General features: G+C 31.9%; 2 long non-coding RNA genes across 2 annotated transcripts; one reads left to right on the top strand and one right to left on the bottom strand.

Annotated features, from left to right (window-relative positions):
• Window positions 9,294–11,854, bottom strand: LOC18587403. The gene is made up of 2 exons (XR_001929645.1): window positions 11,773–11,854; window positions 9,294–10,356 (listed from the first exon to the last, which is right to left on the bottom strand). It is a non-coding gene; the product is annotated as an uncharacterized LOC18587403 (long non-coding RNA).
• On the top strand, window positions 12,158–14,760 carry LOC108663558. The gene is made up of 2 exons (XR_001929646.1): window positions 12,158–12,245; window positions 14,258–14,760. It is a non-coding gene; the product is annotated as an uncharacterized LOC108663558 (long non-coding RNA).

Genomic DNA, 16,176 nt, shown 5'->3' with positions numbered 1-16,176 from the left:
TATATATATATGATCTTATTAGTATGATGNAAATATATATATATATATATATATATATATATATATGATCTTATTAGTATGATGATTGAATAGTATATATTGACAACGATTGAAGCTCATTATTTTAATTTATGGGTTTCGATTAAGTAATGTTAAGAACGAATCTAGAGGTATATAACAAAAAAAAAATTTATTGTTTCATAATTGTTTTCTATTGGTGGTTTGATGTATATTGTTAACAAAACCTTGCGTACATGAATGTCTATTTAAAATAATTAAATAATCTCACACAAGTTTAATTAGTCTAATGAATGAAAAGAAAAAATGGGATTTGAAAGATTTGATTACTCAACTTGCTTGAATTTTCAAATGATGCATTGCATATTCAGCAAGATGATGCCAAATACATGAACTTCATCACTTAGAAAAAGTGTTGAAAAGAAACTGATAGTGTACACACAAATTAAAGCTAGTCCCCCCCTCTTCTCAATCACCTTGATTAATTTTTGCAAATAGTAATTTATAAGTGGATGATTATCATCACTTGCCTTTATTTGTATAGAAAACATTGATTATGCAACTAAATAAGCTTTTTTCAATAATAATAATCATTAAGTGTGAGGCTTCTTGGCAACACTGAAAACATGCTTCTACTCATCCCCCACCATTCCAAGCATATATATATTGCAACTTGGATTTGGTTTTGATATGACTTCCCCTTCTGGCCAATCATTTCTTTTATATTGTCTTAGACTCAAGCTCTCTTTTGAATATAATCACCCTAAGCTGGGTTAGACATTAATATCAAGTTTAAAAATAGTAACATTTCAAATTCACGTGTGGTATCTGATTCGACTCATCTTTATCCTTTTTTATCTAGTAACTCTTTCATTAATATATTCAAAAAGTTCACAATTAATTTACAGACTTCACATATATGTAAATGGTAATTATGAGAATATTGAAAAGAAATGGCGATCGCAACTCCCGTATTTGTATTAAGCCAGATTTTCACCTTAAAAATCTATATCTAAACTTGACTCAAAATGAATTGACGTAATGATCTTGGACAAGTGATTTGACTCTTGAACACCTCTATTTATATCTAATAATTGAACTGTTTTTAAAAAAATGGGTTTGAGGGGTTTCTTCATATTGTGATGATGGATATCATAATTATGGAAATTTGGTCGATATTTATCATGTCTTTTCGGAAATGTTTCACCTTAACGTCATGCTGGCGGCTAGCTTTGGCATCAAATCTTCCACTCCATCAAGAAATTAATTTTAAAAAATAATAAAAAAAGTATAATCTTCCACATGATTAACAAAAGCCTTATACAGAGACAATGGCAAATTGATACAAAGCAAATCCACCATTGGACAAAAACTGCAATTGATCCATCAATTCACCAACTTGCTCGATCTGTCGTTTTCTTGCTTAAACCATTGTTGTTCCTAAGGGTTAGAAAGGCAGTCGAGAGAGGGCATAGATGCCAACCATCCCGAAGGGTATTTCTTCTTCTTTTTTGTAATTTATTCTTAATTTATAACGTTACCCAAGAATGAAAGAGAAAGATAATACATACAAGCAACCATTGAACAAATTAATCATTGTAATGTTCATTGAAAACAAACAAATCACCATGGAGAGAAGAAAGCTATTCGATCTATCTAGAAACTTTCTCTGGGGCCGAACCATTGATGGACTTAAAGATTGGAAACTTGACCCCATCAAGGAAAGAAACTAGCACAAGTGCAACAAAGACATTGAGGGTACTCCAGAGATCAACAAACGTTAGGATGTGTTAAAATTATAATAATTAATAAGTCTCGTGTTAATTAAATTTATGGTATTTTAAATTTATGTTAATTAAATCATAAGCTCGACTCAATTCAAATTGGCTTTGAGTTTAGATTCTTCACGTCACTTTTGTTTTTTTTTAATAAAATTATCATCCATTATTAACTTATTTTAAGTTGAATGCCCTGCTTATAATTCAACATGATATCAAAAAGAAGTCATCATTGGTTGTTCCCCAATGCCCGACAATAATTTCATTATTTTAATATTTAAAATATTCATATCACATGATAAATTCATTATTTTTATATATAAAAAAATATTACATAAAAAATGTACTAAAAAATGTATTACATCGAAGGAATGATAAGTCTTGTGTCCTTTAAATTCAAAAATATCTTAAGCATATAAATTGGCTGTACCATCTTAGAGACATGGCAGGCCTTGGCTTGGCCATCCCGGGCATTGTTTACACTCAAGTAGCCTACCCTTTGCCACACCGACCGCACTAACTTTAGCCTTGTCCAACTACAACAAGACCTTTTCTCTACGGTACTATCACTATGACGACTATGCCACCGACATTATCTTGGTTCTTCCGAAAGAGATTGTTCAACACACAGGTAAAAAGGTTTGAGATGGAATCTTGGAATTAATTAGGTTGTAGAGGTTAATAGGGTAATCCCAAGTTGTTACGTGATTATCTTTCGTTTGAGGGCTGTGGTCATGTAGTCCATACTTTATGGCCACCGCGTATTTGGGAAGTTTGACACCAAAATGGGGGATTTGTCGTTTCCAGGAGACAAGATAGAGTGGACCTAGATGGCTCCTTGATCAACCATCACCCCCAGCCTCAGGCCTGTGGTCTCAAGGGAATTGACTTGCATACAGTCATCCTTTCAAGCAATAGGAGCAAAACCAAAACATATTTTGGCCATAGAATTCCTTCCAAGGTTTGATAAACTTCCATACAAGAGTTTCCAATCCCCTCTGGTACTTGTATTAGGCGATCACAAGCCTTTTAAACTTGATTCGATATTTATGTAATCTTATTTTCAATAGATATATAAAAATACGACTTTAAAAAAGAAGTTGATTGATCCTTGATTATGTGTAAATTAGCCATCAATTCTCTGACCTAAAAGGCTAGGTTTGTTTTATATATAGTTATAATTAATTGATTAAGCCAGAGAATGTAATCACTAAAAGAAAATTATGGGTCAATTTTTATTGAACATGACCTCAAATTCGGTTTTAGCTTTCATTGAATGTGACTTGGAACTTTTCCAAGTAATTAGGGGTAACTATTGGCCGGTTTATGACAAGTCAAATAGTAGTGAAGTAGTGAGGTTTAGCCCCTTTATGCAGGAAAGAAAACCAATCAAAACACATGATAATCCCACCAGTATTTTATGGTTTACATGCCGACTAAACAAAAGTCCACCTTGTAATAATTATTAACTATTACTCTATGTTGGCCTAGACTTTTATTGTTGATTTTGATTGTTGGGTGAAAGGGAAATCTTTAGGTACAATCAGATTCCAAGATGGATGACAACTAGAGCTAATGTATGTTATTTCAATATATTTTTATTTTAAGGTATTATATGTAAGTTATTTCAGAATATTTTTATTCTACGGTATTATATATACAAGATCCACATATATATAGAAAACACGTCAATTAATAGGGAGCAAGATTATGTATTAATTAATGAGACAAATGCAACACGTCAATTAATGTAAGAGTTTATATTTAAAAAAGTATTAGATGTATTGACAGAGTATAGATTTTATACATTATCAGGTCACCAAATCTTAACACCTCATTAATGAAGTATTGTTTTAAAGAAAATAAAAAAATTGATATTAAAACATGATGTCATTTTGAGACTTTATCAACTATTTATTTCCTTCAAAATAATACCTTATTAATGAGGTATTAGGATTTGATAGCCTGATCGTATATAAAAACTATATATTGTCAATACATTAAATATTAATACTTATATTTGATGCCACTATCGTTGCATCAAATATTAATCCTTATATTTGATGCATCGTTAATGTTTAACCTTCATATGGCAGCACTTGATGAATGTATGAAAGTCCTTCAAAATTCTTTTTTCTCGAGAAGGAAAATATAGCCCTTTTCGTCTTAAATTTAAGCATTTCATGCTTGCATTCCTAGCTAAAAGTTACTATAAATTACTACCATTAAGATTTTTTTTGATGCAAGAAATAGTACTATGACTGGAACTTAAGATTTTTATCCAAATCCCAACATTTTTACTATATGAGCTAAGCCCACATGGCAAGTCAACCTTACATTTTCACCTATATATGTATACGACAATATAAACTTTAAAGGTTTGGGAAGATTGTATGTCTATCATTAGTCCAAGACTGTCAAAACAATTTGTGGGTAATGTTTTGTTCTAAGCACGACGTATACGTTTCTCAAAAGCCTATATGTTCACATAAATTGGGTGCTAATACTATTTTCTCGTAAGCATAGGAGCAAGTTTTCAATGTCATTCCCCCAGAAGATATTGGTAAGAATAGGACAGAATGCAGTCTTGGTGTCCAAAGCTGAAGGGAATCTCAATGCATATGATGTTGACATTGATGGCTATCTAGCTAGTTAGCAGGGATAATCTTACATTAACCTACCCCATTGCCAATAGCAGAACAAGCAATAAAACATGAGATTCAGATTGCCATAACTATTGGATTCGTTTCATAAATTCTGGCCAAACAATTGGTTCATGAGTAATTATTAGGATTTATGAATGATTCAGATTGTTCAACCCTCTGAATATTCAAAGGTGGCTCATAACCACAGAACTTGGAACCGTACATATGATCTTTGTTTATGCAGAAACAGCACGCGGAAATATCTCTGACAGCAATAACATGGATTCCTAGTATGGTTGGGAGTTAATTTGTTGTACCAGTTTTTCTTTTTCTAGGGGTAGAAACTGATGCAGTTCATTGAAAGTTGAAAAATGAAAGAATCTGGAGAACACGTTAAGCATGTACAGCAAATTCTTTGTGGCTAAAATTTGAGCTGAGGGCCACCAACTTGCTTGGCAGAATGGTTTGCAAGCAAGCGTAGGGGCCTGACTAGACATGGGCGAATCATCTTACAAGGTTAAATATCATTTCGGAATCTTCCATCGAGCAGGTCCAGGTCCTTTGCAATGGCAATGTGGTGATGATGGAAATCTAGATTCCCATGAATGATTGGTTTTCTGCATTAACTTCACTAGTTACGGCCTACCTATATCAGTAACAATATGTCATGAATAATGGAGGTACTTTTGTCCGGTATCAAAATCAACCACACAAATTGCATGGAAAGATATGCCTGCGTAATTAGTTTTCATATATTTCTTCTTTAGCTACCCCAGATGATACCTCGAATTCATCGAAGCTTCTATTGTTAAATTTAATGTCTGTACGGCCTCAATAAATCATAAATATCTAGTTATTTTATACAATATCAATAAACTAAATATTGTTACCTTATCAGTAAACATTTATTTTGAAAGAGTTTTAAATTTTTATCTTCGCATATTTATGAGACGGTATTTTGTAATTAAATGATAATATATAAATATTATACATCGATTATATATCATATATAAATTTTAAAAAAATTATAATATTTTAGAAAATCTCGAATCTTATTAAGTAAATTTTAGTTTCCTTACACCCGAGCATTTAGCTTATTAATTGATGCATTATCTCCCTGCTTAAAGAGTAAGGTTTGAATTCTCCATTTTCCAATTATAAAAAAAAAAAAAAATTTGATTTCCTTGAATCAAACTCAAGGTACTTATACTACGAATTAGGTGACAGGATAAGGGAAATCTTAGCAGGATCAATCTTATCTGTGTTAAATGTGCTCGTATAACAAAGTGAATGGAATCCTTTATCAGATATCTTCTGACACAAGGCATTGCTGCTGAAAATGCATAGATATGCAATGCCATTTTTATGAGCTTTTCCAAAACAAATGGATGAATGGTTTTCTCCTTTTGACCATCTGAAACATCGCATTCAGGTGCTTCACGAGGGAACCTTTTCGGCAAGTATGGCTTTTTCTTTGGTGGGATGGGGGGCTTGGAATGCTAACTCTGTTGCATAGCAGTGAGGGAAAATGGTATATCAACGATTAAAAGCAACAAAAAACCAAGGCCTTAAGCTATAACCCTGGCCGGTGTTCACACCCTCATAAGGTTTGGCATCAAACCTAGGTACTATCGATGCCCTCTCCAGCACGCTCACTAGGACAAAGATTGAAAGCAACTGGGGTCAAATGCCAGAGAAACATCGATCTCGACATCCCTTAAAATGGCCCACCATTGGAGATTGCGATAAGGCTCCATCTGTCAAATTGATGTTCAATAACATTGGAGAAATTATTGGGAAGAATCTATCAGCGATTCATAAATCAAGACATTGAAATTATACGGGCAGAAAGTCCAAAGAAGAATCATAACAGGCTTCTCAATTGGCTGTCACGAAAATGTAGTACTGTTGTATTGAAAATTATACAAGGCTGTTATGAAACCATGATAACTAGACAGATGGGTATATTCCTCTTTACTGTGTCCCTCAAGATTGCTAGTTTCCTGGTGGAGAATACAGGCAATCTGAGGGGGTAAAGTCCTCAACTATGTTTTGTCCATGGATAGGTGCTTGAGCAGTGATTGTGCTCTCGTAAACTTGGTGACCTATCAATGACGTTTTCTTGACAGTGAAGGGAGGGGAAAAAAAAAAAAACTCTAAAAGATTCCTTGTTCGGAATTAACTAATTTTTATTAGGAGGTCAAAGATGAAAAAACTATAAAAGTTAAAATTTTTTAAAATTAACGCGTTGAATTTAAGAAATAATTAAAAGATTTATGATAAATAATAATTTTTTATAATATGTAAATCAAATGAAGTAAAAAAAGAAAGATTTACAATAGTTGTATAAGAATCGGATTTTACCTGAAAAGTATCTATTTCTTCAAGATTAAGCCTAAGATGTTTTGATTTATATTACTCTTGTTTATAATTTGAAGCATTGAAGCTTGATTGCTCAAGTTTAAAAGAATTATTTGGATGATTTGCACATTTTCTTTTAAAGAATTTGTTAATTATTTTCAATTTATTCATATTTTAATCAAACTTGAATTTTTTTTAAAAAAATGTTTTTATTGAACCTCTGATTGACCAAAAATTCCTAGACCTAATATGGATGTGAAAATATGTACAATTACATAGAAAAAGCCACTCGAAAAACTTGATGTATGCTCAAAGGGAACAAAAATGCCCAAAAACAATAGAAAGGATAACACATAAGACCACTAACATAAAAAAAACCTAAGACCATATCCTAATCAATGTGTAGTTAACATTTAATATTTTTATTTTATTTCTATTTAAACTTAAAGTACTAAATATAAAACTATATTGTATAAAATATAAATAATTAAATACAATGTATAGGATTTCATATAATGATTAAATATATAAATAGTTAAATAATATAAATGGAAATAAGAAGATAAAAAAAAATTTTATCTTCTCTTAATTTTACATAATAGTGGTGAGTGGTCCTCGTCATTCTTTATTTAAGCTTAGAAGCTTATAAATCTTTTTTGAGAAATGAAGAGTGTTTTAATGGTGAGTTACAAAAAAAAAAAAAAAACTAAAGTAAAAATAAAAGCACAAAAGAAAAGAGAAAGAGAAAAAGAAAGAGAGGGAGAGAGGTATGAAGAAACTTAAATTAGGATAAAGTTGAATAGGATTTATAAAGTCATTTTATTATTTTTTATTTGTATTAATATTAAATAAAATTATTATGAGGAAGTTATCAAAAATATATATAATAAATAAAAAATTCCATAAATTTTAGAGAAAATCATTAAAGAAATATAATAAATAAAAAATTCCATAAATTTTAGAGAAAATCATTAAAGAAATATAATAAATAAAAAATTCCATAAATTTTACAGAAAATCATTAAAGAAATATAATAAATAAAAAATTCTAAAAATTTTGAAGAAATTTTCAAAATATATAAAATAAAAATTTTCAAAAATTTTTGGGGACCGTGATTGCATTACCCTCTGCTCCTGATTATGGTTGACCACCTTTGGCTTTAAAGATTACAATTGAACTGTCAATTCTAGCTGACAATTGAGTTGTCTACTTGTCTACATAGCTAGTTGCAGGAGTGGTGCCAAGGTAAGTAACTGATCATGAACAGATTTTGATTGTAAGAAGGATTCATCCCAGCTAAACAAACAATGGTAGAATCAAACCCTTTGTAACATGGAATGAGTAAGAGGTTCAGAAAGTGGAAGAAAAGAAATTTAATTTAATGAAAAAGCAAATTAAGAACTTCATCAAGTGGACCAACAGGGAATAAAAAGAAAAAAAGACAAATAGAGGCTTCCTATTCATTTGTGATGGAATTAGACATGGAACTCACGGGTGCAGGTTCAACCAGTGAGAAGATAATGTGGCTACAGAAAGAGATAGGCCTTCTAAACAGATAACTTGGAATCTTCATCTTCCTGGTAACATGGAAATGGAGTGGAAATACATTATTGTAATCACAGTGAATGCACCATGGATAGCTCAGATGTTCTCATCATGGCTCCTTCGTACAAGTAGTACGCTTGAAGGTGGTGGACAGATGGATCTCAAGTTCTCAAACAGATGTGGTTTTGTCTTACATATAACCTCATTTTTGCTTCATCTTTGATTTCACTTTGTTGTTTAGCTAAAAAGTCGCAAAGAAGAACTACCCTGAGTCATAGCTTCAAAGATATAGAGTCATTAGAGAAGATCAGCATCCATCACTAGATCATCATCTTGCAACTACACACTTCACATGATAAACTTGTAAGCTTTGTGCATATGTCAATATATAGTTAGCTTTGTTTGGTCGTTTGCAGATGCATAAATCCTGATAAAACCCCCTGATTATGGAAGGGTCTGTTAGAATTTTGTCTAAATTTGGCAGGATCAACATTTTACTCATAACATTATGTTAATTTTTACCCACTGAAAGTTATTTAAGGAAAGAGGCTACAGGAGAAGCTAGGTCTATCTTACTTTCTCATATAAAATATATTATATTTAATATATTATAATCAACATATAATTGATTGATTCATTTGTTAAGATGGGTCGTCCTGAAGTAAATGATTTTAAATTCGAATCTTATTACTCCTATGACTGAGAATATTCAAAGTATTTTGGGTTGTCACATATCGATTGAGGCCCACTTATTTGGACTGAATAAAGGCAACACTGTTAGAATTTTTGGAATACCAGGCAGAATCAAAGACAAAGAAGAGAGAAAAGGCTAGTTGAGAGCAAACACAGAACTTAGTATTTACATTCATTAAGTCTGTTAAATAAATTACTGGAGCATATAAGAAAGAAAAGCAAACTAAAGCCTAAAATGGCTGACAGTTTCTGCTAGCTGAACCATGATGTGTACCATTACTTGTCAGAACCTTGTACATGGTAGCGGTCACATAGCATACATGTGTAGAGTACAGAAAGTGCTATAACAGAAAATAAGATAAAGGCAAATACCAAGAAATAAAATAAAACTTAATTCTTAAAGTAAATCATTGCCATTGAAGGGTTAAATGGAGATACATTTCAAATTCAACACACCTCTTTGGAATGTATCTCTCCGATTCCAAGCTTAGTCCTGAGATGTGCAAACCTTTCCTTGCTTAGCCCTTTTGTCAGAATATCTGCTAGCTGTTCATTTGAAGAGCAGTGGAGCATTGAAATTTCTTTCTCTTTAATAGCATCTCAAATGGCATGATATCTGACCCTAGTGTGTTTGGTCTTCCCGTGATGCACTGGATTGTTTGCTATGTCAATATCAGATTGTTTGTCCACCCAGAGAATAGTTTCCTTTCCTTGTTTAAACCCAATGTTATCAAGGATTTTTCTCAACCACAAGACATGGTTTGTAGCAGCAGTAGCAGCTATGTATTCGGCTTTAGCAGTTGATTGAGCTGCAATATCTGGCTTATTGTAGTTCCAAGTAAAGACCGCAGTCCCAAAGGAGAAACAAAAACCTGTAGTGCCTTGTGGAATTTGACACCCAAATCAGTGCTCTGTTCTTTGTAGAATTTGAGACCATAGTTGAATGTACGTTTGACATATCCCAACACTCTTTTGGCTGCAACAAGATGAAGTTCAGAAGGATCCTTCATAAATCTAGATAAAATGCTAGCAGCATACATAATATCATGGCGAGAAGCAATTACGTACGATAAACAAGCCACACGACTTCTATAGAGAAAGCCATTTGCACCTCCACTTCCATAATTCTAGTAGAGTTTAATACTAGAAATTAATGGAGTATCTACTGCTTTACAACTTTCCATCTTGTAACGTTTCAGCAACTCCCTTGCGTATTTAGTTTGATGAATGCAAATATACTCTGGTTTTTGGATGAACTCCATCCCCAACAAGAATGTCATCGCACCAATGTATGTCATTTCAAACTCCTGCTTCAGCTGCATATTAAAGTCATTCAAGACATAGTTATCAGTAATTCATCCACATACAGTAAGACTATCAAGTTTACAAAACTATCAGAGCTTAAAAATAAAAAGTTGGCTAGTTTATGCTTCGATTCAATCCTATGCTTCTCAAGTAGTTGTCAATCCATTCATTCTAGTCTTCTGGTGCTTGCTTAAGACCATAAAGTGCTTTAACAAGTCTGCAAACCTTGTTCTCATTGCCTTTTTCTACAAAACCTTCAATTGCTCAGTGAATACATCTTCTGTTATAAAACTATTCAAAAATGCAGATTTCACACCTAAGTGTCAGATCTTCCAATTTCTTTAGCTGCCAAGGCTATTAGAAGTCGAATAGTATCATGCCTAGCCACTGGTGTGGAAGTCTTAGAGGAATCAACTCCATATTCTTGCATATATCCTTCAGCTACCAGTTGTGCCTTGTATTTGTTAATTGTCCCATCTGCATTTAGTTTAGTCTTGAAAACTCACATAACTCCTATTACCTTTTGATTTTTTGGTCTGTCATCAAGATGCCAAGTTTGGTTCTAGTTGATCATTTCAATCTCATCAGACATTGCCTTGACCCAATTCTTACTTTTAGCAACATCAGAATAAGTGTTTGGCTCCAACACGACCATATTGCATCTTTGATAAACATAATCTAAGGATCTTGTTCCTCTCACAAGATAGTCATAAACATTATCATCTCCAATCTAGTTCTCCAATTGAGTTTGACCCTCACTTACTATGTTCAAGTCTTTTAAGCTCTTAATTGATTTATTATCCCAATTCTATCGATTATATTCATCAAATTTAACATCACGACTAACCAGAATTTTCTTGTTTTTCACAGCATATAATCGACACTCCTTAGAGACCTCACTGTAACTTAGGTTTATAACTACTTGAGACATGGCATCCAACTTCGATCATTTGTCATCAGGTATTTTACATATATAATGCATCCAAAGACCCTTAAATGCAAGACTGACGGTTTCGAACCAAACCATGATTCATAAGGAGTTTTAAAGTTCAAGCTTTTTGTTGGCAAGAGGTTCAATAAACGTTCATGAGCATTTCAATACAAAAAATTAACTATTATCAACGAAATAAATTCTGTCGGTAAAATTTTCTGAAAATTACGGACAAAATTAGACTGTAGTAAAAATATCGATGGATTACCAACGGAACAAATTCCGTTTGTATTTTGTTCGTAAAATGATGGTGCGAAACTTCAGCAGATGGCACCAACCTTATCAACCGAAAGATTTCGTCGACATTACCTTTGTTGATGGAATTTACCGACCAACATACCGACAGAACAACTTGTTGTTAATGTGGTTGGAAAGTTGATTGAATTACTGACGAAAATGTGGTCTGTAATCGAATTAAAAAAGGTTGCAAGCTTACCGACCATATTACTGACGAAATGTTCTTCAATAAATCTGTCGGCGCGTTCAATTAAAATTGTCGACCCCTTTATTTCCCCCAATTTTTCCCAACTCTTTTTTCCTCTCTCTCATCTCTCTGTCCTTCCTTCCCTTGCGCCTACCGCCTTTCTGCCCCTTTACCCATTCGACCCAGCCCCTTCGGCCATTCGGTCGTGCCCCTTCTCACATAGCTACTACTATACTTGATGGTGCCGATCGAATTCCTTCTCCTTGTGTAGTTGCTGCCGTTCATTTATGAGGAAGCTCTAGCAATCGGATTTCATCGGTTTTGCTACCTATTTTGCTCTAGTCGGTGGTACTCAAGGCTGCCGATCGAATCCTCTCCTTGCAAAGTTACTACGGTTCATTTTTGGTGAAGCTCCTGTCGTTGGATTTCGCCAATTTCGCTGTCCATTTTGCTCCAGCCTGTTGTTAGATTTTCGCTGTGCAAGTGTACGTATCGCAACAAGTAATATAGAGTTAAATAGAGTGTCGAATCTCATAGGAAATCTAACATGAGTAAAATATTAAAATTAACGTAACTTAGTCTTATTCAAACAACTGAGTTAAAGTGATTAATTAAAAGAAAAAGTAAAACTAAATAATAACAAAATTAAATCTAAAAAAACTTATGGATAAAATTTTATTAGAAAAATTCAATTAATAAAAACCTAAGATTATGATATCCCTCAACACTTCATTTGAATAATCTTTTTTTCTCTAAATTTACTTGAATAGATTGAGTTATTAATCTAGAGTGCCAATTTATTTATAAGTCTCTATTGAGGTTCTTATAAAAATATCTCTCATAATTAATTTATTATATGTCTATGTAAATTCAATTGAAGATAGATTTATTAAGTTTTTATTCTAATCTTGGCTACAAGCGACACATAAGCATATGTTTATCCTATATGCAAATCAAATCACCTAATTAACTAAGTAAATTTGAGCACATGCTATTCCATTTATGGCCTAATATAAACTCTCTTCGTCAAGTTATATTTAGATATCCAAAAAAATCTAATTGGTGATCAAGAATTAGAATCATTAAACACAAAATTGCAACAAGCAACTCATACCCATTGAAAATAAGCAAAAGAGAGATAAGATATTCGAATTACACATTGAGTTTAATCATAATCCTAAAAAAAGTAAATTAGTTCATATATTAACTGAAAACATCATTAAAAAAAATTAACTATTTATCCAAGTCAAAGAAAGTAAGAGAAAAACAAAAGTAGAGAGAGAAACTAAGAATTGAAGTTTTTGAATCTCAACTCTTTTGGAATTCCCTTGCTTTCTTGTTTTATTTTTGGCTCTTTTTCTCCAGAATAGCTGCTCTTTATCTCCTCTTGAAAACTTTTGAAAAAGGTCCTTTAAATACTTTTGTTTGGTATTGTGTGTGTAATCTGTTTGTTGAGATGTATTATGTTTAGTATTGTGTGTATAATATGTTAATATTGTAGGTGTAATCTGTTGGATTTTGCCTTTGTTGCTAGTATGTAAGGTTTAATTAATTTAGTAAATATAGTAAAATTTATAATTATTTAAATTAATTAAGATTATATTAAATTAATGAAATAATTTAACTAATTATCATATGCAAATAATGTTTTAGTAATTAAGCAAATAAGCAATTTAGTATTATTCTTAAAATTAAAAAATCTTTAGATTAGTGAAGGTGTTAATGAGTTAATAATAGTATATAATATGTTAGGGTTTGAAAATTAATTAAGGTTTAATGGAATTAATGACATAATTAACTAATTAAAAGGAATCATGTATTAATAATTAATCAATTTATTAAATTATTAAATTTAGTAAAATTATTTAATTTTTAAATTAATTGAGGTTTCATTAAATTAATTAAATAATTTGATTACTAGAATTGAAAAAATGTTTTAGTTATTAGGCAATAAATTAAATTAGTAATATTATATAATTTTTAAAATATCTAAATTAATTATTAAGTTGCTAGTTATGAGTAATGTAATGTGTTATAAGTAATTAAGCAATTAATTAAATTAGTAATATTATTTAATTTAAAAAAATATTTAAATGAATTATTAATGTGCTAGTTATGAGTAATATAATGTGTTATAAGTAATTAAGTAATTAATTAAATTAATAATAGTATATAACATTTTATTCATTTAAAGTAATTAATAATATTATAGAATCAATTAATTATAATATTTAAGTTAGTTTTTGTGTTCAATTGATTTTTGTGTTAACATTTGATATCGGATGACATCATATGCCCATTATAATTTTTCTTCTTAGAGTGGATTCAAGTGGATTTTTTAGGATAGAATTTTTGAATGGTGTAGATGAATTTTTTTCATTTACGTTCAATCAACCAAGATTCGTGATTGAGAATAAGATCAGATGTCCTTGCTCTCGGTGTATGAATAACAAGTTCTTGGTTGCTGATAAGGTTTGGAAACACTTGTTTCGTAAAGGGTTTACTGGCACGTACTCAATATGGGATGTACATGGCGAATCCTTCCATGCCAGCCAATCATTGGGACATTTTGTTGGTGAGCAGAACGAACTAGTTAATGAAGTTAAAGTAGGAAATCCACATGCTGAAATGGCTATGAATACTTTACAATCGGAGTTTTAGTTCAATGATGAGACCCCGAGATGAACCAGTTATTTTTGAAGATCCAAGTCCGAATGTTTTATCTTTCTTCTCGTTGTTAAATAATGTTGATGTAGCTTTATGGGTCGTATGTGATAAGCACACAAAATTGTTAGCTATGTCCCAATTACTGCATGTGAACTCAATAGTTAACATGAATGATGCATGCTTTAATAGTCTGATGCATCTACTGAAGGAGATGTTGCCATCCGATGAATCATTATCGAAAAACTTTTATAGAATGAAGACACAATTAAAGGAACTTGGGCTCTGTTATCAGAAAATTCATGTATGTAAGAATAATTGTGTGTTGTTTTATAATGAATATTCTGAGTTGTCTTATTGTCCATGTTGTGGTCATCTTCGGTATAAACCAGATAAATCATCGAGAGGAAGGGAGAAAAAAAATTCATTTTAAGATGTTACAATACTTTCCACTAACACCGAGATTGTAGAGGCTATATATGTAAGGCAAAACTACATAACACATGACATGGCATGCCACACACCAATCTAATGATGTGGAGTGCTTAGGTATTTTGTTGATGGTAAGGCTTGGCAACATTTTAGTCTCACCCTTCAGTATTTTGCCTTCGAGTCTCGCAATGTCAAACTCGATTTATGTTTAGATGGTTTTAGTCCATTTGAGCTGATAACAAAATCGTATTTTGTTTGGTCGATAATGCTCATTGTTTATAACTTACCTCCATTGATGTGCATGAAGCAATCGTACATTTTTCTTAGCATGGTCAACTCGGGAAGACAAGTCCCAAATAGAACATTGATGTGTTCCTTCGACCTTTGATTAATGAATTAAAAGTTATGTGGGATGAAAGGATGGTCATTGACGATGCCTTTACTTAGCATAATTTTATTCTATGAGCATCACTTTTATGGATCATTAATGACTTCTCTATATATGGTACGTTGTCTGGGTAAAGCACTCATGGACATTTATTATGTCTATATTGCATGGAACATGGAAAGAGTTTCATCATAGAGTACAAGAGGAAGCCTTGTTTTTCTTATTGTCATTGGTAATTTTTGCCGATGGATCATCCTTTCGTCATAGAAAAGATAAATTTAAGAAACGTGTTAAACGAGACCCTCCAATTTGTTGGTTATCTAGTGTCGAGATCTTGAAACGATTTGAGTTAATTCCAAATATCACATGTGGTATAAAGGTGGGTGACCAGAAGTTACTAAGTTTCAATCAAACCCATAATTGGACAAAAAAAAGTATATTTTGGGAGTTACCGTATTAGCAGACGAATCTCATTTGTTACAATTTAGATGTGATGCATATTGAGTGTAACATATTTGAAAATATATTCAACACGATGATTGATGTTCTGGGAAAGATGAAAGACAATATCAATGTTCGTCATGATTTGGAGGTATGTTGCAGGTGTTCGGAATTGCACTTAATTGAAAATAATGGTAGACTTTTTAAATTGAAAGTCTCATATACTTTGACTAAGGAGCAATGGAAAGTTGTGTATGCTTAGGTGAAATAGTTAAGATTACCAGATGGTTCACCTTTAACATAACAAACTGTATGAATTAACAGGATTGTAAATTTTTTGGGATGAAAAGTCATGATTGTCATGTTTTCCTACAACAATTGCTCTCAATTGCCTTGTGTGATATAGCCCATTATGCTATTTGTAGTGCAATTGTTGAAATCTCACATTTCTTTCGTGATGTATGTGCAAGCGAACTGCATCTTGAGCATAT

Source organism: Theobroma cacao, chromosome 10 (genome assembly GCF_000208745.1).
Source record: "Theobroma cacao cultivar B97-61/B2 chromosome 10, Criollo_cocoa_genome_V2, whole genome shotgun sequence".
NCBI classification, from domain to species: Eukaryota; Viridiplantae; Streptophyta; class Magnoliopsida; order Malvales; family Malvaceae; genus Theobroma; species Theobroma cacao.
Note: the sequence above shows the minus strand (reverse complement) of the source record. Positions and strands in the feature narration are given on the sequence as shown.